At 29.7% G+C, this 25,451-nt stretch overlaps 1 pseudogene; it reads right to left on the bottom strand.

Annotated features, from left to right (window-relative positions):
- Positions 1-967: 967 nt before the first annotated feature.
- On the bottom strand, positions 968-21,277 carry LOC111275312 (8-amino-7-oxononanoate synthase-like; annotated as a pseudogene).
- Between the last annotated feature and the right edge of the window lie 4,174 nt (positions 21,278-25,451).

Genomic DNA, 25,451 nt, shown 5'->3' on the forward strand with positions numbered 1-25,451 from the left:
GAAACAAAATGAAAGAGAAACCAAAAAGCAGGGAATTTAACGTTGGGTTTTGAATTTGCTATTAAGTACTAATAGAAGTGCAAATTCTTGATATGGACAGACAAAGTGACGGAACATACATAAAGAAAGGGCCATGAAGTGCTGAGGCTCCCTTCTATCCATGGGACTTTTGGAAAATCTTGTCGTCTTAGATGGGTTAACAAGCTTAGACCCAACTTGAAGACGTAAGTTTCTCGTCACTTCTTGCTCCTTAGGACGTATCTTACTGTTTCTTTGTTACATTTGTGACAAAAATATATATTGCAATGTTCTTAATGAGTAAATTTCTTTGTTGGGGTTTCTTGGTTTTGAAGAAAAAGTGTTGCTTATGTAATTCTAGCAGCTTGTAGGTAAGAAAATGATTGCTTTATTTCTCAATGTTACTAAACTTGTCCTTTTTGGGTGGTGGGGTTGTCAGGAATCAGGATTGTAGGACAACATGTTGCGATCATTGCTGCATGGTCTGTTCATTACATGATTAGATTAAATCTAATGAAACATGCTAATGATTTAGTGGAAAAAACATGTTACCCACTCCTAATCCTCATCTCATCGTGTGTCAGTGAATGTGGTTGGCTCTCTTCATTCCTAGTTCTTCCATGGACAATAATCCTATGAGAGTCTAGAAGAAAAGTACCATATCTTATCATCTAATATAAAATTTATACTGGAATTTAATTGAAACATCCGGTTTGTAAATTCATAACATTGTTGCTTAACAGAAGAAGCTTCGTTGGGATGTTTATTATGTTAATGAAAGATAACAAGGAAAGAATTACGGTAGCACAAAGTACTTGAGGGAGTCAAATACATGTATTTAGAGACATTCCAACCACATTAAAGATAATACAGGAAAGTAACACCATTATTCTGTTGATAATAAACAATAAGGAATCCATGTTTATGATCCAAACCAATCACACGTATTCTAAAGCCTGGCACTTAAATTGGAGCTATTGCTGCTGGGAACTTGAAACTTAACGTAGTCAGATAGTATAGCTAGAAGCCTTTTTATATCTTCTGTTGTATGCACCGCAGTCAAAGTCACTCGTAATCTGAGAAAAAAAAAATTCACGTAATAAATACATAAATTTCACACACATACATAAAAATGCAACAAGATTATGTGTATGTAGCATTTGTCTAACCTTGCGGTGTTGGGAGGAACTGCTGGGGGGCCGACTGGCACGACATAGAAACCGGATTCCAACAATTCCCTGATTAATCAATGGCAATTTACGGTGTTAGAAGCTATATGGTGATGAACATAATCAGTGAAAAAGAGAAAGAGAAATTGACTAAAAGGTGAAAGAGAACAAACTGGCTCGCTTTGCATGTCTTCTCTGCGTCTCCTATTATAACACACACTATTTGACTTGTGACTGGGATTCCAGTTAGAGCTTGGAACTCTTGCATCCGTTTTCGAATTTCCATCCTACGCCATGATTCTTTTTTTTTCCACCGTGACCGAGGCTGATTCATACGTTGCACTCAATATAGTCTGCAGCAGAAGAATGCTACAGTAATCAGGTAGATATATAGAAGAATTATAACTAATTAGGAAAAGGAATGTTTAACTTTACCATATGAGGCTGCGGCTAAGGGAACCGGCGCAATTGTTGAAAATATAAAAGAACGACCCCTTGATTGGATGAATTGTTTCCAGATTTTGCTGTTCATGTCACAAATTAAATCACATTCAATAATTCCACATTGGTAGGCTGTTTCAACATTTTAGAGACTTCCTTGTAGAAGGAAATTGCAATTCCCTTGGTCACTCTGAAGTCTGAACATATATATATATATGCTGAAGTTATTTCCTGCATGTTATGAACCCTCCAAGGGAAGATGCTGCCTTACTCAGAGTGCCGACGCTTATGTCAATATCGTTTCCACAGTTGAATTCCCCAGCTATTCGCCCACCGTTTTTGCCCCAAACAAATGTTCCATAAGCCTGAAAGTTGAAAATTTTTTACCATATGATAAGTATTATTGATCCTTGAGTCAACAAAACAAGTTCTTAGTCTGTATACCAAATCTATTCATGTTATGTAAGTAGAGGATTCAGTTAGTCTAGAAGACAAACATCCTACTATAGCGAAATTTTTTTATAATTTCCATAAAGAATTGAATATTTAGGAAGGACTTACATCATCAAGGACCCACAAAGATCCATGCTTCTTGCGAAGCTGAGCCAGCTCAACCATGGGTGCGAAGTCTCCATCCATACTGAACAAGCTGTTCAAAGAAGATAGACTTGATCAAATCTTGATTCGCCATTTTCAAGATTTATATTTAATTCTCTCAACTAAAATACCAATGAAAATTGAAAGAAGAAATTCAAATAGTTAACTTGACATACCTATCTGTCACCACTACTTTTCTCTTCATTTTACAGTTTGTTCTGTCAAAATTTTAGAAAAACAAAAAAAAGAAAATTATTGTTATATGGTTGTAATGCATAAGAATGGAAGCGTCAAAAAGAGTACGAAAATGTTAATGTAAAAAAAAGAACCTACAAGAGAGCATCAAGGTGAGACATATCACAGTGCTTATAGACGAAAAATTCGACTCCCCCATGTTGTTCAGCGAGTTTAAGCCCGTCAACTATGGATGCATGGTTAAGCGCATCAAAAAATATCTGTGGAGATCCGTACCAAACTTGTGAGGTATTGTCTGTTTTGATCCAAAGGTCTTACGGTTTTATCCCACTAAAAGCGTCTCACAAGTTTGAGATTAAGTCTCTACATATATATCATTCCTTATCTATACATCCTTCCGATGTGGGATTGGGAGCGTTACAATTTTCTCGCCTTTAATGCTTGAGATCTTTGTCAAGTCGAATCCATCCATAAGACCAAGATCACACCAGACCACCGTATAGCACTTAGTGACTCCCACGACCACCGACTGATGACCTCCGTGTAGCACTTAGTGACTCCCATGACTGTCGAGTGATGACCTTTCTGATACCATTTGTGGAGACCCGCATTCAACCTGCGAGGTATTGTCCGCTTTGACCCGAAGGTCTCATTGTTTTATCCCACAAAATGTGCCTCACAAGTTTGGGATTAGATCTTTACATATGTATCATTTCTTATTCACACATCTTTCCGATGTGGGATTGGGGGTGTTACTGTAACGCCCCGAAACTGAGATATAGTACGGTCATATTACCTAGAAATAAACCCCAAAGTAATACAAAGCTTTTTTTCTTAACTATTATAAAATTCTTTAATAAAATGATATAGTCTGTCAAGTAAAATTCATATATTTAATCTAACTAATGATGCATCTCTATATATCCAAATACAAACCATATAAAAATACAAAATCATTTCATAAGATTTCATTGGCCAACATTGTCTCTGACGACTAAGTAATCTTTCCCATTTGATCTTTTAGCTTTCACAAAACTAAGCAAACTTATCATTTACTCATCTATAAAAAAAAAAAGTAAAAGGAGAATGAACAAACCACAGCTCAGCAAATATAAGCTCACACATCTTATCGGATCAAATATCGTTTTCATACGTATCATATAGAGTATTCAAAATAATCATCAAATCATACTGTCAAAACATTTCAAGATCATTGTTCTGTCAAACATTTCACAAATTCATAAATTAATATCAAAACATGTCAATTCATCAATTATAAATCACAAAACACGGTCAAATACAAATTTGATACAAATCATGGATCAATGTTTAAAATCATCATAAATCATTATTATCATTCGTTTATCATTAGCTACTATCACTGTTATAATCTGTGACATTGGCCGTATCAACAATTTCATCATCATGATCATTGCTAACTATTATAATCCGCTAGCCAAAACCTTACGCTAACTACTATAACCCTTAGCAGGGTCGTATGATCATGTCTTTGCTAACTACTATAACCCATTAGTCAGGGTCGTAAAACTAGTTCTGATGTCGATGATCCCACTTCCCAGGGATGTAAAAATATAGCTATCATAAAATCATTATTTAAACATAAATTATTTTTTCATTTCATTTATAAGCATGATCCATCATTTACATAACAAAAGAACAAAATAATCATATGCTTGATCCTATTTTCATACATCGAAAATAATGAAATAAAACATTCATTCATTTAGAAATATATATATATATACACACAAATTTGAAGACAAGTAAAGTGTGTGAGATTCTACTTACCTTTTTTTAATTTCACCACTTAGTTTTTCTCTCTAAATAATTAACAGCCTATTCAAGATAATTTCAACATAACAGAAAATAATCAACTCTTTTTTAGACTATTTATATAAAAATCAACTAAGTTACACAATGATTAACTCAACTAATTAATACTGATAGCACGATCTCTTTTCATTAAAACAATCATATCTCAATATATACAAATCAAAATTAAAATCTCTTTAACGCGTTAGAAACTAGACTTGATAAGCTTTCTAACCATATCCAACCCATCTTGTGATTCTTTTTGGATTAATTAGAACAATTTTTGCAATCCACATTAGATGCTGCTGCTAGATAGTCTGTATACCTTCTTATAAAAATTACGTATTTATTTATAGGAAACTCCAAATTCAATTCCGCTTCTTTCATTAGAAAGTAGACTCAATAAGCTTTCCAAACATGTATGGCCTAATCTATAAATCCTTGTATAATAATTAAGACAATTTTCGTAATTCAACCTTGATGCTGCTACCTTATAGTCTGCATATCCTTAATTAAAAATTAGACAACTCTTCATAGAAAACTCAGATTTGACTTTTGTTTCTTTCATTAGAAAATAGATTCAACATGCTTTCCAACGGTATATAATAATCATAGCAATAATTTATCTATTAATACAGAATTCTATTTTAATTCACTATTACAGATTATAGCATCTCATATAAAAACAAAATTTCTCCTTCAATCTTTAAAAATCCAAATCCCCACTTTCAGCCTTTAAACTCTATTCAATAATCATCAATAAATCTTAAAAGTATAAAATAAACAAAGCTCAGTAATTTACCCAAATAGATTATGAAGATTAATGAAAGATTTAATAATTTTCTTGATTTTTCTCTCAAAACTTCAACTCCAAATAATAACAATCAACATGATATTTTTTTCTTAAATAAAAAGAGGGCAATACTCACCTTTAGGGGATTAACTTGATTGTAGATTTTGAATCGTCAACTTGATTTTTCATATTCTCTAACCTTAAAAAAGATGAGGAATAAGAACTCTTATTTTTTTTCTGTTTCTCCATAGTTAGGTTTTTTTTCATTTAATACCTCAACCCTTTTTCATTTACTAATCAGTTTTTTAATAAATTGATGGGCTTTGGTATTAGTCTAGCCCAATTATTATTGGGGCTAAGGTATCACATTCTCCCCTTCTTATAAAAGTTTCATCCTTGATTTACATCCATATCTTATTCTTTCATTACTGAAATCACTTTTTTCCCATATTCTTGTTTCATTAAACTTTGACAAAAATAATCATTTTACCTCAAAACTTGTTCTTTCCAATTAATCATTCAAAAAAAAAATATTTTCAATATGTTAAAACTAATATCATCTTGAATTTCTAAATACTCATATCCAACCATATAACTTCTACCAAGATATTCTCTTAACATAGATTCATTATGTACACTAGACATCAGAAGACACAATATTCTTTATTTTGAACTTTTCTTTTTCACTTTACCAAGAACTTCAAATATCCTTACATAATGCAAACTTAACCTTTCTTACTTTATAATCCTTGCAACGAGTACAAATGATTAACCACTTGAAGCTATAAATCATATCTCCAAATTTTGGTACAATTCTTTTGCTTACTTGAAACCATTACTTAACGAACCAAGATTTATCAGCCATTTGCTCCATACACTCTAAAAATAAAAGTTTTTCTTCTTTTGTTGGCCTTTTCCCTACAGATAGCAATGGGGCAAGGCTTCTGATTGCAACTATCACGGTCATGTTGGCCACGAATCTTGAAGTGCAAAGAAGACAGGCCTGGACCATATAACCCAAAATGCCCAAGCCAGTTATAATTTCTACTCGAAATTTCAATAATCAAATTAATATATCAATGCTCAAAGCAGAAATATACTAATTGAGCCCATTGAATTTGGAAACCACTACAGCAAAATAGTATTTTAGCGACAGTTTTGTAGTAGCATTTGACTTACAAACGCTGCTAGCTTCTGTATTTTTATAAAATTTCGGACGTTTATTATCCAAACGTCACTAAATATTCAAATAGTGACGTTGTTACTTATAAACGCCACCTAAGACTTGATATTAAAGGCGTTTCTCGACTAAAACATCTTGAATATTTTTTATTAAAAGTTTCGGTGAATAGTTAAGGCATATTTTTGACAGACAACGCCTTTAATAATCAAGTAATAAAAAATTGTATAAGATTAATGAAGGCGTTGTCTACAAGAAACGCCTTTAATATTTAGACTAAAAATTTCCCAAGCTTATTAAATTCTTTTTATTTTTTACAAAAATTCCTTCAATATTAAGTTATCAAATTGTTTGGATTGTACGGATGTTTACCATAAGGTTGTTGGTTCGATCCGTCCTTTAACCTTTTTTTTGGTTTAGGCACAAATTATTTGTTATTGATTAGTCTAGGCGTTTTCTTGACAAAAACACCTTCATCAATTGGTTTAAAAAAATTTTCATAGAATATTGAAGATGTTTTCGTGGAGAGATGCCTTTAATAATCGATAGCAAAAATATGGACTCGATTCTTGATGGCGTTTTTGGTTGAACTCATCTTTTATAATCCAATCAGTAATTTTTTTTTATTTTTAAAGGTGGTTTTACAAGAAATGCCTTTAATATTTCATAGATAAAACTTAGATGGGATGGTTGAAGGCATTTTAGGCTCCAAACGCCTTTAATATTTCCAACGATAAATTTTAATTGTCGGATTATTGAAGGTGGTTATATCTAAAAACGTCTTCATAAACATTTTGTTGGGATTATTGAAAGGGTTACCCGTAGGAAAAATCCTTCATAATCCATTCGATTAATTTTTAGTTGGTATTATTGAAGGCATTTTTTGCCCAAAATGCCTTTAATATTCCAGACAATAATTTTCTGAGGGGTTATTGAAGGCGATTTTGATAAAAAATGCATTTAATGTTTGCTGTTAGGGGTGATTGAAAGCATTTTCTTGCTAAAAATACCTTCATTAATTGCATCAATAAAACATAATTGATACTTTATATATAAAGTCAGTTGTAGGTTTATGCCCAAAAAAATGTTTGTTGTCAGTTGTATATTTATGCCCATAAAACATTTGGTTTATATATATGATACTATGAATTATATTTTAGAATTTGCATAATGAACATTGTTGTATTTCAAAAAATTGACCACACATCTGAAATTAAAACTGATAACGTTGTCATATTAATATACTTTTTTGAAATAATCATACTTAGTAATTTAATAAGTACACAATGTATTCATATTAAGTATAACAATAATATTAAACCAATACCTCCAATGTACAAACTTAAAGTTTCCATTCAACATGGCATGTTAAAAACATTATAACAATTTGTTCTGTATATATTTGCATTCAACCAACAATGTCTAACCTGAAAGTTTATCAACATTGATAAATGACAATACATAATCACACCATTCTTTACGGACTTCATCCAGCTCCTCTTTCGTTAAGCTTTCTTGACCCTTCCACTAAAAATAATATCATAAGTAAATGTTAAGAAATGAGAACATAATGTACCATTTTATTTTTTGAATATATAACGAGTTTATGAAATTTATACTAACATTGAATGGTGTGATCATAAAATCATGTAACACTATCTCCTGTATAAAACGAAGGACATAATATCCATATTCAGTATTACCGGATTGATGAGGTACCTAAAAATTAAATTGAGTCGGTTTAGAAAATATTTATCTACACAAACTCAACATTAAAAGAATAAATTTGACATTTATCGGTAATGACACTTATTTCAGTTTTTTTATCTTCTTATTGAATGCAGACATTACCTTAAATTGAAAAGAAAAAAATTAGTAGGAACATAAATAAAATTTCTTATGAAGAAACAGAACATATATAATATAATAAAGTATTGTAATACCTTTTTATAAAAGTTTGAATATCAGGGTTAGGCATCGCCATTGGATTAACTGAATTAAGAAAGTATGGAGTTAAGGATTTGGTGTCAATCACAATAAGCACTAAATGATGACTGCAAAATAATAATAATGATATACTCAGAATACACATCGAATTATAGAATGGAGCAAGTTGGAGTAAGTAAGGTTGGAATATAGCTTATTGCGCATTATACATGAGCAAATAATAATCAACTAGTCTTTTCATGCATAGGTCACATGATTAGCATAATAAACGACTGTGCCACTCTGCTTACTAATGAAGTTGGGGTTAATGAATCTAAATCTGTTTGTCAACTGTCTCTCCTTCAGCCTTCTGTATAGGAAGCTACACGATAACAATCAATACTGCTGGTTAGTATTACACCCTAATACTAACTTACTACATATTAAATGTGCATATTTGTATTTATAAGCTAACTTCATATAAGTAACGATTTCAACAACTGATAATTCATCTATTTCACAAAATTCTTTCACCTCATCTACACCAATAAAAGAATATGATTATTTATCAAATAAGTCTTCCTTAGACTCAATGGATATGAAGTTTTCACCGGTATAATTTTCAAGTGAATATTTTGTTAACTCATTCATGGAAGCCTGGGCAAGGGTCAGACTTTGAGTCTGTACATCCTCCTACAATATTTAATGAAATATAAGTATTAACAACCAAATGAATCAATATAATAAACAAATTAATATTTAAATTATAAACAATATCATACTTTTTAGGTGGTAGCGGATGATGGGATAACTTCGTTACTTGCAACGGAAGCTTCTCGTATGGGGACGATGCTATCAGGCTGGGGTATGGTATAACATGCTGCATTACTGCCAACATGGACTTCAAAGTAGTGAGTCTTTGTTGTTGGTCATTGAGGCGTTGCTCATGGTCATTAATTTATTATTGCTGTTGCTCAATTATTGCTCCATATTGTGCATTTCTCATTCGTGAGGTTTTTGGTTGTTTACCAAAATACGTTGATGACAAGATAAATTTATCAACCCCACGAACTCGACCAGGCCTTTCTTTAGCGCCTAATGCTAAAGACAAAAGATCTTTGCCATATTGGGTTATCAGTTCACCAGATTTTACTTTGCAACATAATCATCCTAAAAGACAATAATAAACGGGACTGTTAGAATAAATCTACACAAGCTAGTATACATTCATGCATACAATCATAATGCCAACCATACATTATATCAAAAAAGTAGTTATACATACAATTTTTTTTGCCATTTCCTCGGTTGTTTCATCTGCGAAGGATCCATCCTTCGTCGATGTCATTGTTTTCAGACATCCCATCTAAAAACTTCTATGTTTGATCTCATCGATTCCTATTAAATTATCACAAAAAAAAATCAGAATGTATGAAATGAATGTTCATAAATATTCATTAATGAGTATAAAATAACTGTACGAATACATATAAGCTTATATTTCACAGTTGCATATCTTTTTTTTACTGTCCGATGGTGATATTGCTGTTTGGCTCAAATGTCCCGATATTGTTCTTTGATTTTCTACAAAATCAAGAAATTACGTCAATTACATATGAAGATAAAATGCTATATTGTATACAGACTTATAAACTTGGACTAATTTGGTAATGGGTTTGCATACCGAGAAATCTTCTGAAAGCTGATGTTGAACAAAATTTATCCAATCTTTAACACTTATGACATCTGCATATGCCATAGGTGGAACAGTCAAAACATCACCTTCACCAGCTAGCAATAAAATATATTAGGTTGTTAATCTACTTTTAAAGTCTCTGAAAGCTTTCCTAGCAGATTGTAACACAATCTTTTTACACTCAATTGGGACGTTGAACCGTTCTTAAATATATTAACACAAATAGTATCAACACATTGAATTTCAATTAAATGATCATATAACAAATTTTATGAAATAGTTGAATAAATATACCACAATGGACTGTCATATCTCATCTTTTAGATCATCAGAAACTTATCGTCAATCGATGTACGTAATTGAAATCCTCCGACGGACGATAGCTCTAATATGAGTAGCCATCTTGGTAGCTCTTTCCGACACAGGTTGCCCACTTTGATTGAAGTCAACATGAATTTTTGTGTCAGTCACTTTGATTGGTTTATTTGGGCCTCTTCTTTTTCTTTTTTGGCCTACACTTCTTTCTTTTGCATGTTCATTAGAAGGAGAATGATGTTGTTCGAAGTCTATATTACCTACAATATTGATCATAATTATACGAATTACACAATATGACCCTTTAAATTGATCATTGTACTTAATTTAATACAACCAATACCATACTATGTACAAAAATAATATTTAGCACACCATTCAGCAATGTGTTCATACATACCCTTCAGCAAACTACTCAAAAACATCATTTAGTCCCCATTCAAACCCATTCAGCAAAATAATATCAGACAACAAGGTTCAACAAACCATTCAGCATGAAATATTATTCAGACCCCTAATATCATACAATACCATTCGACAATACAATATTAGTCAACAAGGTTCAGCAAACCACAATATTTAATGCGTATTACATAGAAACAACATACTTGCAATATGAATAGAATCTTGGATGACTATGCTGATTGTGATGTTAATGAAAGTATATAAACTCATATGTCAATATTAAAGAACTGAAAAAACAAAAATTTGACTATTGAAGGCGTAAATAATACAATAAACTAAAAAAAAAATTTACAAATTAAAATAGAGGTTCGCAGCGATGATTTTTGAAAGGTTGATGGCATGGAATAGGAGAAAGAAAGCAATGGTCTGCTAGAAATGTGTTTAAGGATTTGGTTTATTTAGTTGAATAAAGTAGCTTTTAGTCATTCTGTGTACCAGGCCTCTGCAAATTCCTATGTTCAAAGTAGGGAAATGAATATAAAATTAATTATTAAAGGCATTTCCATAAAAGAATGCCTTCAATAATCACCTGAAAATTTTATTGAAGATTATTGAAGTTATTTTTATAAAAAAAGGCGCATTTAATTATAAGCCTTTAAAATTATCCAACCAACTTATTAAAGGTATTTTTTTTATTTATAAAAAAACACCTTTTATAATTCTTAAAAATTATAAAACGCATTTTCAGTAAAAAAATCACCTTCAAAAATTATGGATTTTCAAAGCTTATAACAATTTATTGAAGGCGGTTTATAATAAAAGACGCCTTTAATAATCTGTGAAAATTTTTTGAGAAAAATTATTGAAGGCATTGTTTTTTGCAACTGCCTTCAGTTATTATCTACAAACTATGATAAGAATTATTAAAGGCATCTTTCTTAGATGTACGCCTTCAATAACAATGTTAGAATTTATGTGGCGGTATATAGAAGGCATTTTACTGTAGAAGACGCCTTTAATAATTCTCAAAATATTAAAAGAATAAATTTTGAAGGCGTCTATTATTAATAAACACCTTCACTAATTGATTACTAAGTTTGAAGGTATATTGAAGGCATCTTTTCTAATAAATGCCTTCCATTACCATCATGGTATCTTGAATGCCGTTTACAATAAGAGACGCATTTAAAAATCTATGAAAATTTTTTGAAAAAAATTATTGAAGGCGTTGTTTTATGCAATCGTCTTTAGTTATTATTTATAAACTATGATAGGAATTATTAAAGGCGTCTATCTTAAATATACGCCTTCAACAACAGTGTTAAAATTTGTGTGACAGTATATAGAAGGCATTTGACAGTAGAAGATGCCTTTAATAATTTTCAAAATATTTAGTGGAAAAATTTTGAAGGCGTCTATTATTAACAAACACCTTCATTAATGGATTACTAAATTTAAAGGTATATTAAAGGCGTCTTTTCTAATACATGCTTTCTATTACCATTGTAGTATATTGAAGGTAGTTTATAATAAAAGACATCTTTAAAAATCCGTAAAAATTTTTTGAGAGAAATTATTAAAGGCGTTGTTTTCTTTAATCGCCTTTAGTTATTATTTACAAAATTGTGATAAGAATTATTAAAGGTGTCTATCTTAAATATACGCCTTCAATAACAGTGTTAGAATTTATTTAGCGGTATATAAAAAGTATTTGACAGTAGAAAATACCTTTAATAATTTCTAAAATATTTAGTGAAAATTTTTTGAAGGCGTTTGTTATTAACAAACGCCTTCACTAATGGATTACTAAGTTTAAAGGTATATTAAAGGTACATTTTTTAATAAACGCCTTCCATTACCATCGTGGTATATTAAAGGCACCTTTTTTAATAAACGCCTTCCATTACCATCGTTGTTTTCTGCAACCGCTTTCAGTTATTATCTACAAACTATGATATAAATTATTAAAGGCGTCTATCTTAAATATATGCCTTCAATAACAGTGTTAAAATTTGTGTGACAGTATATATAAGGCATTTGACAGTAGAAGACGCATTTAACAATTCTTAAAATATTTAGTGAAAAAATTTTGAAGGCGTTATTTTTTGCAACCGTCTTCAGTAATTAACTACAAATTATGATATAAATTATTAAAGGTGTCTTTGTTGGATATACGCCTTCAATAACAATGTTAGAATTTATGTGACGATATGTTCAAGGCACCTATAATATATTCAAAAAATATGTATGAAAGAATTATTGTTGGCATTTTTTGTTAGTAAATGCCTTCCATAATCCTGTCCAATAAAAATCATCCCAAACTTAGCGCATCCAATCACCAACTTCAAGCTTCATCTTCATTATTATACTATTTCTCTTTCCAGACCAAGGACAATTTACTTTCCCTTTCCTTCCACTTTTAGTATTCGAGCATTGTCTTTTAGAACCCTATTTTGACTATTCATAACTTATTGACTTTAGCTTTTACTTCATTCGATTATTCTTTCAGCTTTTGCAATTCGTGATTTTCTTTTTGGTGAAAATTTTTTTTTACAAAACCTACCTTAGTTTACCTTATGTCAATCATAAGTACAAATACTCTTGGGTGCGGTCTATGTTAGTAGTAGAGTTTTAACAATCATAATATCTTATAGCTGATAAATTATTTCACAACAAAAAGTTCTCGTTTTGTGTAAGTACTGGTCTTGTTATTATCTTTTATTTAAAACATAGTAAACTATGCAATTCTACATGTTTGTTTTCATATTAATTTTTTATATACATTTGGTTTGATAATGTAGCAAGTAATAAATGAATAAGAGTTGGATGTAAAAGTCAAGATTAAGCCAAGAGTACAAAGATTAAGTGAAATTTTTTTTTAATTTTTCATTTGAGAATACAAGTGAAGATAATATGATATTATGCCCATGTGTGAAATGTGCTAATATCGAGTGACAAATGCATAAAGTTGTTTATGAGCATTTAATTTGTATTGATTTCTATCGAGATATGTTAATTGATATTTTTATGAAGAGTCTGTACTTTCAAGGTATTTCACTACAGTTATTTCAACATCAAAAGCTCCTTATCACCAACATGATCTTTTTATAGCAGATGATATTGAAGGCATGTTACGAGATACTTTTAACATTCATAATTAAAATTTTCATAATTTTTCTCCTCAAAATGAAGGATTTAATCAGTTCAATGTTGAAATACATGAATTTAGTGAACCTGGGATATGTGTATGTGACCAACAACCTAGATGAGAAGTATCTAGGTTTTATAGGTTGCTTGAGAAGATGAATGAAGAACTTTTTGAGGGATCGAAGCATTCAAGGTTGTCTTTTTGTGTTTAACTTTTTCACTTGAAATGCTTATGTGGATGGACAGAAAATTCTCTAACTTTATTATTACAGTTTATGAAAAAAATGTTTTTTTTTTATAAAAATCCATGAATTTTGTGAAGAATCAAAGAAGATGATCAAAGATTTAGGTCTCGAATATGAGAAAATTCATAGTTGTCCCAATGATTGCATGTTGTATTGGGGGGATAAAAAAAATCAAGAATCTTATCATTTGTATGGTATTTTTTATTGGGTCGACAAAAACCTCGATGAAAGGTTGAATGATGATGATGATGAGGTATGTGTCAAAAAGAATCATGTTAAGGTTTTACACTATTCTCCATTAATACCAAGACTTCAATGACTCTACATGTCTTCCACAATTGTAAATTTAATGAGATGGCATCATAAGAAGCGGATGGATGATGGATCATCGAGACATCCTGTAGATTTTTTGGCATGGAAATAATGTCATTCTAGGTTTTCAGACTTTGCATCTGATCCTCAAAATGTTATGCTTGGACTGGCATATGATGGATTCAACCCATTCCAAATGATGAGTACTTCTTATAGTACTTGGTCAGTTGTATTGATTCCTTACAATTTACCACAATGGATTGCTATAAAGCAACAATCATTTATATTATCTATGATAATTCTCAGGAAAAAAGGTTCAGGGAATGATATAGCATCTACTTACAACCTCTTATTAAAGTGTTAAAATAATTATAGGAAGAAGTTAAGACCTATGATGTATCAAAAACAGAGAATTTCAATATGCGTGCTACTTTATTATGGACTATCAACGATTTTCCTACATATACGAATTTATCTAGTTGAAGTACAAAAAGTCATTATGCTTGTCCATGTTGTGTTACACATATATGTTCTATGTGGTTACATAATGGTAGAAAGTTCTGTTGTATGGGACATCGTCAATGGTTAGATGATAATCATCGATTTAGATTCAAAAAATATCTCTTTAATGAAACTGAAGAGTTGAAGAGATCGTCTTTACCCATTAGTGGGTTTAATATCTTGTCAAAGTTAAAAGATATCAATTTCACATATAAAAAAATGACTCCATCAAGAAAAAGAGTGAGGGACATCTTTGAAGGTGTCTAACCTTGTATTAAGTAAATTGGTGATAGTCATAAGAAGTTAGTGATCTTAATGTTTAAAGTGATGAAGAGAACAATGAAGTAGATGACCTCAATGAGTATGAGTTGTGAAAAAAAAGTATATTTTTTTAGTTTCCTTATTGAAAATATAATTTATTATGCCATAACCTTGATTTGATTTTATTGGAACAATTTTTAATGTGAATAGAAAATCCAAAGATAACTTAAAGAGTCAGCTTGACCTAATTGATATCAAGATTCACCCAAACCTTCATCCGATGTTGCTTCTAATGGCAAATATCGATTGCCTGCTACTTATTTTAGAATTTTTAAAGCTGAAAAAGATGTGTTTTGCAAGGTTTTGAAAAATGTCAAAGTTTCAAATGACTATGCGTCAAATATATCAAGATGTGTGAATATGAAGGAGCGAAAACTTTCTTCATTGAAGTCACGTGATTATCACATTTTGGTGCAAGACTTACTTCTAATTGCTTTATGGTCATCAATGTCAAAGCAAGTGACTCCTATGATAATTGAATTGAGTAACATATTTAAATCTCTATTTCAGAAATGTATGAATGTGGAAAAGCTTGACAAAGTTTAAAATCGAGTCGCGATTACTTTATGCCATTTAGAGAAGATTTCCCTTCAAACTTTTTCACTATTATGATGCATTTGGTTATCCACCTTTCATATGAAGCAAAGGTCAGAGGACCGGTTCATTATCGATGGATGTATCCTATTGAAATGTATTATTTGTTAATAGATTGATTACGTTTTTATTTATTATCAAGCCAATCTACTTAAAATAACATATGACTCATGTTTTATGCTATAGGTTTTTGGGGAGGTTAAAATCTTATTGTTACAACAAATGCTATCCAGAAGGTTCTATTGCTGAAGAATATTTAGTAGAAGAGTGTATGACATTTTGTTCTCGTTATTTGGAAGATGTTGAAACAAAATTTAATAGACCTTCGAGAAATGTTGGTATACAGCATACAGATACAGCCTACAATTATCTTTTTCAAAGTTTTGAACAACCCATAGGCAAAGCTGAATTGGTGAAGTTAGATGATAAATCTTGGGCACAAGCACATCGATATATTCTTATTCATTATGACTCAATTGAATCGTTTTGCACGTAAGTTGTTTATCAAAGAAATTATTCACTACATTAGGCATAATTTATTATATTTTTTTTTAGTGTTAATACTTTATCATGATGCTTTATAGTGAGTATAGAAATAATTTGAGAGATCTTGCACGTTATCGACGATCAAATCCTTGAGAGATTGATAAGTTATTTGCTGAAAACTTTCATGAATAGTTAAGAGCAACTTTAAGCAATGCCATACTTCATATTATTTTTTATCTACATAGAATGTTTACGGTAATTATAACATTAATAACATATATATTTATTCCACTTTTATAGGTTTGGAGTGGAAGGCTTGTTAGTTAAGAGATGAAATGTCTTTCACACAGTTTGAACCAGATTGTGAAATGATACAAAGGTTTCATCATCAATGGATTTAGATTTCACATAAAATCCTATGAGAGATTTAGAAGTACACAAAATTCAAGAGTTGTTGTGACTTCATCAACTATTAGCTATGCTAGTGCTAGAGACACACACCTTTTAGAGGGAAATGTTGACTATTATGGCATGATTAATGACATCATTAAGTTGGATTATTATGGCAAGTGAAAAGTTATTTTATTTCGATGTGATTGAGCAGATGTAAATAGTATGAGGGACCTTAAGAAAGATCAGTACGGATTTACACTTGTGAATTTTTCTCGATTAATTCACACTAGACAACAACTCTTTGATGAACCTTATGTATTTTCATCTCAAGTCAAACAAATATTTTACTCTGAAGATTCAAAAGAATTGGGTTGGTTTGTTGTTTTGCGAAACACACCTAGAGATTTATTTGATATGGGGTTAGATACCAAAGATAATGTTGAACATGGAATTGAATGTTATCCTTTTGTTGAACAAAACTTGGATGAGAATATCTCTAGTACTTACGCTCAGTGGGTTCGCGAAGATGTTACTGAAGACATTTACGAACCGTAATTTCGTGCACCTATAATTTGAGTGCTTAAGATATAATGTAGTAAATAATAGTATGTAAATAATGTCACATTCACTATTGTATAATTATTGTTTTCTAAATCATACATTATATTTTGATTTAATTAAATCAAAATGTTCTTTATATATCGTAGGTTTTGATTTCTTAAATTGTTTATGTCTTTATATATCTTCTGAACTAACATTTTTTCTATATTCGCTTTTATGATATAGATAAGCTACAATACGGAGAAGTAGGTTGAAAGGAAAACATATCAGAGATATTAGTTCAAAACCGTCTATGGTACCTGTAGATATTGGCTATAGACTGAATCTTTTGAAGGTAAATGAACGTACTGTAGGATCTAACTCCGTCACTTTTAACCCTTCAACTGATATTAGATCTGACAATACGGGAGGTCCAAGTTTAGATAGTACCCCATCAATTTATTATGCTTTAAATTTGAATGCAGGTATGATATACTCCAATTTTAGAATTCGAGTATAGTGATAAAAGTATTATGATTTTACAAATATATTTTATATTTGTTGCAGTTAATAACAATGGTCAACGGAGGACCAGAGGCTAGACAACTTTGAAGGAATTATTTGCACTACCTCCTAACGAGCGTATTGTAGTATCTGCAAACTCTGATAGGCAACCAATTGGTGAAGAGGCTCAACTATTGGTTGGATTTCTAGGCATGCTAGCCCGTAATGGAATGAAATTGCCTATTCATTATGAAACAAGGCATAATATTGAGGTATTAGTATAATTAATTAGATATATTTAAAATTTTTATTTTACATTTTGTTTACTTATTGAAACTTTTTTATTGTATTATTACAGTCAAGATTTGTACTTCAAATACTAACTTCATTTGTGCTTAAGTCATTGAGAAAAAAATGGAAAGATTATAAGCATAGTTTGAAGAATAAGTATTTCGATCAAAATACTACTATAGAGGCGATGATGCAAAATCTACCCCGTAATGTGATTAGGTGGCAATATGAACAACTGGTTAGATTTTGGTTCTTAAGAAAAGGAGAGGTACTAGTTTATAACTTTGTATAATATAATTAAATGATGAAAGCGTTTGATAGTTTCAGTTGGTAATATTTGTATTTCTATCACATATGCAATTATTTTTTATGACAGAAAAAAGAACAGATTGAGATTGGTAGCAGAAAGCAACATAAATATAGCCACACAAGTGGATCAAAAAGTTTTGCAAGAAAGCAAAAAGAAATCATAAGTTTATGATAATTAACTTATTCTAATGAATGAACTTTTTCTGCCGTTAAAAGGTAAATATGAAAATTAATATTTATTGTTATGTTTTAATAGATTTGATTGTTTCAATATATGATATTAAACTTATCGAAAGTTTTAAACTTAGTTACACAGATGATATATATGAAAAATTACTGTTTACGCATATTTACGCCTTTATTATCTGGTTATTGTTATGTTGTATTTTAACGTATTGAATGGCTCAATCCTTCATATTAAACAGAGAGAAAATAATTGAATTTGGTTTCCATGATCGATATGTGTGAAAGTCCAAAATGCTTTTATTCTTTGTGTATATTTAAGACTATTGTGTTGTTACAGGGCCAAAATATAAATCAAGGAGATTAAAGTTATTAGAAATTTTAATACTTGATTGATAGGATTGATATGCATAAATAAGTTACGGTTGATATGTATAATATCAAATAACATATATTTTTGTATAGAAGAATGAGATGAACGGTACAATTAGACGTGTAAAATTTTTTTATGTAACACACACAAAAAGATGGATCTTACATGGATGTCAAAACACAAGAAATTATGATAATTTGTATCATCTATTTTAACATAAAGTAAAAATTAACTCTTTTTAACATATAATCAATTAATCATTAAACTTGATAGTTGTATATGACAAATTCATAAAAAAAAAAGCGAAAGAAAAAATGACTGCTGAGATTGAAGTAGCATCTGAAGGTTTTCTCAACATGTAAGAAATGAAAAATTGATATTCATAGAAGTTACTAAAAAAGAAACGCATGGACAGGTCCAAGGCCTTGGATTGGGTCCATGCCTACTATGGACATAACTCTTTGTAATTTCACTCTTAGTAAGTCGGTCTTCATGACACATTTTAATATTAAGAGGGGAGTTACAAACTATGTAACAACATTTTCATCAAATGAAAGAAGAAAAAGAATAGGAGTGTGCCAAAATTGAATAAGAACGTGCTAGAATGGAGGTAGAGCATGCAAAATTTTAGTAGTTACATGATCGATTCGATCATCTTATAAATTTTATGCAACAATAATTTTTAGGAAATGATCTTGGTGCTCCATCAACTTAGGTTTTATATTTAGTAAATATTAAAATTTTAAATAAAAAATAAGCATACAAGGAAGTGTTAAAAATTGTATAGTATTATTCAGTAGGTTGTTGAGCACGCTAGTGACCAAGGTGAAAAATTTTTTTCATCAATTGGCAGCCAGCAAAATGTATGTAGTCATCCATTTCATACATTTTAATTTTTTATTTGGTTAATGTATTTATCATATTTGAATGTTATTATACTAATTATTAAACTTTGTATTAATTAGATGTATATTTAAACGTGAATGAAGTTAATATTAATTTCAGTTTCTGAATTTAAGCTCTTTACTGAAAATAAAATTTATTATAAGAAATTTAAAAAATATATATTTTTATATAATGGTGACGTTTGCGTTGGGCAATGCTGCTAAATGAATAATTTAGTGACGTTTGTAGCATAAAACGTCATTAAAAGTAGCGGTGCTATTTCCAACCAATGCTGCTAGTTAGATGGCATTTTTTTATAGAAACGTCACTAAAGTAACGACGTTTTTCTTATAACAACGTAATTGAATTAACGGTGCCTAAAAGATACAAACTTCGTAAATATTGAGGCATTTTCATTTACAAATGCCTTTAAAGTAGAGGCATTTTCTGTTACAAACACCATTAATGCAACGACGTTTTTCTCTTAAAAATATAACTGAAATAGCGACGACTAAAAGATACAAACGCCATTAATATTGAGCAGTTTTCATATTTAAACGCCTCTAAGTAGCGGCATCTCAAAGATATAAACGCCGCTAAAATGGCGGTGCTTCTGATATAAACGTCACTAGTATTGAGGCGTTTTTTCAAAAAAGTTGCTATTTACCGCGACACGTATATAGGGGGCACTCTGCGTGGCATTTTTTTGTAAACGCTGCAACCTTATATTGGTGTTAACAAATGCCACTAAACGGTAAAAAAAATACCGCTAGAAACCAAAACCCTTGTAGTGAACCCATGCTTTGTTTTCTTATTCGTTACTAAAAAATATTTATATAATTCCAATTTACAAAGTTTCAGGCAAAGTAAGTTTGTGTTACCTCTTTCTTTTTTAATTTTGCCAAGTTAGATTCTAGTGCCATGTGGTAATTGGTATATTCATAGACCAGTGGAAAACCCTTTAGACTTATTCTTTATTCCATTCCTAATTGCATATCATATATTTTGAGTTGAAATTTGAAAAATCATTAATTAATCCATCGTACATATTCATCAATAATTAATTATACCTTGGCAGTTGCTTTTGCAATTGTCGGATACCTACTGAAACCCAAGAAATCATTGCTAGCAAATAAAATTAGCTTCTTGAATTGCTGCTACTGGTTTGAACTGGTTTTGTCATGATCAGCTCTTTTATTTTTGCTGATAAGTTCACCTCTTGTGGCACATACATATACAACAACCATAATATTTAAATATTATATATATATATATATATATATTGCGTTGGTGAAGGAAATTAAAAGGTATACCATCAATCAATCGTTGGAAAAAAGCTTGTGGGAATGAAATTTGAACAGAGAGTCGATCCTAAGGCTAAACACCCTAGAATGTCTCGTATTCATTTTTGTCGAACTTGGTTTGAGCCTCTTCTTCTTGTCCTAGAATGGACAAATTCATGGGCCTTAAGGGCATAAACATTTTGCGAGACTCAAGCTTTGAATGTTCTTCTTCAATCCACAAATCCCAGAAGCTCTTCTTCTTCATTAATTCCATTTCGAAAAACAAATTGTCTTTTAATTGGCAATTTGTTTGCAAAAACAAAAGGAAAAGATGAGCTTTAGTTGGTTTACTTGGTTTCTATTTCATCACATTCATCTATATTTATAATGGAACACCCTTACTAAAAAATATATACCTTAATCATTAAAAAATGAAAATCATCCATCTTAATTTTTTTTCTATTTTGCACGTTGTTCCATAAATCAAGTTGCAGAATGTGGTAGAATCCACGAGATACATATAGTAACATTATAATTCTCAAAGGAATTTGTATAGTATCATTCTAATTAATAAAAAAAGATTTTTTTATTTATAATTAAATAAAGGCACATGGATCTTGCAATATATAAAGCTTCTAAGTTACAGTTAAATACGTGCATATGAATCTTGCAATATTTAATAAATTTTAAGTTTTACTTCTATTCAATTATAATTAAGATATGCTAGTTTTAGGCTTGTAATTTTTTATTTTTAAAAATTTACTATTAAGTTATCATTTATTTATTCTTAAGTTATCAATGATTAATTACTAAGTTATCATTTATTTTTTCAATCTATCATTGATCTACTAATATGTTGTTATGTATTTGCAACTACAAGACATTAAATTTAAAAGTCCATTAATAATATAAGATAATTTTCTTTTACATAATAACATTATTGTTTTATCCAAATTTAGAATCTTTTACTAATTTGTTTATTAAATAGGCTTATGGTAAATTTATTCTAAACCTAAAATAAAAGTTTTGGTTTCGTTTTTGCTAATAATCAGGGTTTAATACCTAACACTTCAAGTATAAAAAAGTTATCTATGATTGACCATTAAGTTATCATGATTTATTACTAAGCTATTAATGATTTATTAATTTATTACTAATTTATAAATGATTTACTATTAAATTATCAATGATTTACCATTAAGAATGATTTCTATTAAATTGTTGATGATTTATCACTAAGTTATTGATAATTTATTATAAATTTATAATTGATTTACTACTAATTTACTAAAAAGTTATCAATGATTAACTAATTTACAACTAAATTATCATTGATTTACAATTAAGCTACTAGTGATTTATTATTATGTTATTAGTGATTTAGTACTAAATTATCATTTTATTACTATATTATCAATGATTTACTATTTTATTGTTATATATTTACTATTAAGTTATCATTGATTTAGTACTGAATTTTTTATTCTTTATTACAAAATTATCATTGATTTATCATTAAATTATCTATTATGTATTATCAAATTATTATTGATTTATATTAAATTATGCATGATTTATTATTAAGTTATCACTATTTAATATTAAGTTGTCAATAATTTACTACTAAATTATATTGATCTACTTTCAAAATTTCAATGACTACTACTAAATTATCAATTATTTATTATTAAATTATCATTAATTTATTACTAAAGAGGCATTTGGTTCGATAAAATTTGAGATTTTCCCCTAGAATATTGCTTGTAGGAATGCAATATCCATGTTTGGTTCACGGGTAAGGAAAGTTATTTTTATCTTAAATTTGGCCTGAATAAAAAAAATATTTTTCTTCTATTTTACCTTTTTGAAAATCAATGTATGAAAATAAATTTAATTTTGGTTTTTTATTTCAAATGTAGTATTAAAAACAAATAACACAAATAATGCATTTGTTGGAAGCTTTAACGTAGTATTTAAGTACTTTGTTTTTAATGTCAAATATGATGTTTTTAGAGAACTAAACATACTAATTGTGAATTACTTTTTTTGAAAATTTTTTCATACAACGATGGCGTTCTTTATGAACAAAATGCAGTATTTGAGTACTCTTTTTTTTTATAAAATTTCCCATGCGAATATTGCATTTTAAGACTTTGAAATGTAGTAATTGTGAATTATTTATTGCATTTCTTACAAGCTAAACGTAGTATTTGAATACTCTTTTTTTTTATAATGTTTCACTTTAATATTGCATTTCTAGGCTTGAAATGCAATAATTATGATTATATTTTTTAGATTATTTTATTAAAGATATATATATATATATATATTGTCCATATTTGACTACATATTATTTTGGTTAAACACTATGTTTATATTTGATAAATACGTTATGTTTGTTATGTAGTAAATAACATCATAGTAAAAATATTTTATTAAGTAATATGAGTTTTCCTCCCAACCAAACATAGAAATCTAAGAATCCCATGTCATAAAAAATCACCCTTTGCCAATAATCCATACTTTCCCGAAGATCATTTTTCTTTCCGAAATCTAAGATTCTGTGAACCAAACGCCTCTTAATTTATTTATGTTCACTATTATAAATTATTTATTATTAAGCTAAAATTGATTTACTAATAAATTATTACTAATTTATTATTAAGTTATCATTGATTTATTACTAAGTTATCAATAATTAACAAATAATTTATCACTTATTTTTTCTTAAGCTATCCTTAATTTAGTATTATGTTGTTTGTAGACACCTAATTTTGTCCAAATTTATTAAAATGAGCTTTGAATTTCATTTGTAATTTTGATATGTCCAATTTCAACTCATTCAATTTTTTTTATCGTGTTTATTACATATTAGATTTATTATTATTATTATTATTATTGAAAAAATTTTATGATAAAAAATTAAAATTAAAAATTAAAAAAAAAAAGGTTGGCTATTGCTCCCATAATTTTCTTATTTTTCAATATGATTTTGAAATCTAACTTTCCTATTTTTAGCTTGATTTTCATATATGGTTTTCTTTTTTACATGATTTTTGGATTTGGTTAGGGGAAATTCTTTGAGTTAAAAGAGGAAGGTACAAGCCAACAAGGGGGATGGCTTTTAGCACCTGCACACACACCTTAACATCAATCGCCCATCACACCTGGGCACTAGAGGTAACATCGTCCCTTTATTCTTTCACCAAGCTTTCACTAGCCCTCATTAACCTTACTTGAGAACCCTCCAAGCACCCTACTTGAGAACCCCCAGCACCCATTCTAACCCTGGAGCACTAGTACCACTTAAGACTTTATCACCATCCTTGCCTTGGCACGAATCCAGCTCAAGTCCCCAATCCTTGTAACCTAAATACCAAATGACTAACCTTACCCTTTTTTCCAACGTTTTGAACCTTACGCCTTTCATAGCCCTTTAATATAACACCCATTCACCCTCAACACCTGAACCCTCTTTTTCAAAACACCTAGCCAAAACATCAAGCCCAACCCTTCCTCAATAGCCCTAATCGTTTTGGCCTTCATACCTTACTATCACAACCCAAATAGCCCCTTCAATAAAAAAAAAAAAAACCACAAAAGTCCAACCAAAACTAGTAACCATAAAAAAAAAAATTAGTCTTCCTCATGGGAAAGAACCATCACCATAGCAAAGTTCCTGAAAAAAATCAGTTTTAGTTTTTATATAAAAAAAAAAAAAACTTGATTTTTAGGTTTGGCCAAAACTCTAAAGGTTGATCTAAAGTGTCTTGCAATGATTTGGGTGGAACTGAGCTTAGAACATGAAAGAAAAGGTCTAAAAGGAGCTTCGGTGAAAATTTGAGGCCCAAAAGTCATTGGTCGATGATGGCACTGCAGACAATAAAGCAGCAACAGTGGCAGTGTTCCACTGAAAACTGGGTTGTGTAAGGGGAGGCTCTGGTTTTTAAAAAAAGAAGAAATTTTTTTTCCTGAAATGGGTTGCAATGTTTTAAAAAAAAGTTTGATTTATACAAAAAAAAAACTCAAAAATCAAAATGATGTCGTTTTAGGCAAGGAGGATCATGCATGATCGGCAACCCATCCTGGGGTCCAAGTATCTGACCCGATGACCCAGTTGCCCTTTTAGCCTAAATTGGTCCAGTTGAACCAGTATTGAATAGCCCCTTCAACCCCCAGTCAATTCAGTTGAATTAATGTTGACCAAAATGTTGATTGGTTTAGTTTATATTTTTTAAAATTTTTTTATTTAATTTTTTAATATTATTTTTAGTTTATTATTATTATTATTTATGTATGTTTAAATTTTTAAATTTGCTAAAATGAATGTTTATTTTTTTTAAATAATAACAATAATAAATAACAATAAATAGTGACAAATAAGATTTAAATCTTTTCTAATTATAAATTCCATTACAAATTAAAATAAACCTTATAAAATAATAAATAACTAAATAATAATAACAATAATAAAAATCAAAAGGATTTCAAAACTTGTTGATATATTTAAATTTGA

The sequence above is a fragment of the Durio zibethinus genome, chromosome 17 (genome assembly GCF_047325235.1).
Source record: "Durio zibethinus cultivar Kanyao isolate XHJ-2024 chromosome 17, ASM4732523v1, whole genome shotgun sequence".
NCBI classification, from domain to species: domain Eukaryota; kingdom Viridiplantae; phylum Streptophyta; class Magnoliopsida; order Malvales; family Malvaceae; genus Durio; species Durio zibethinus.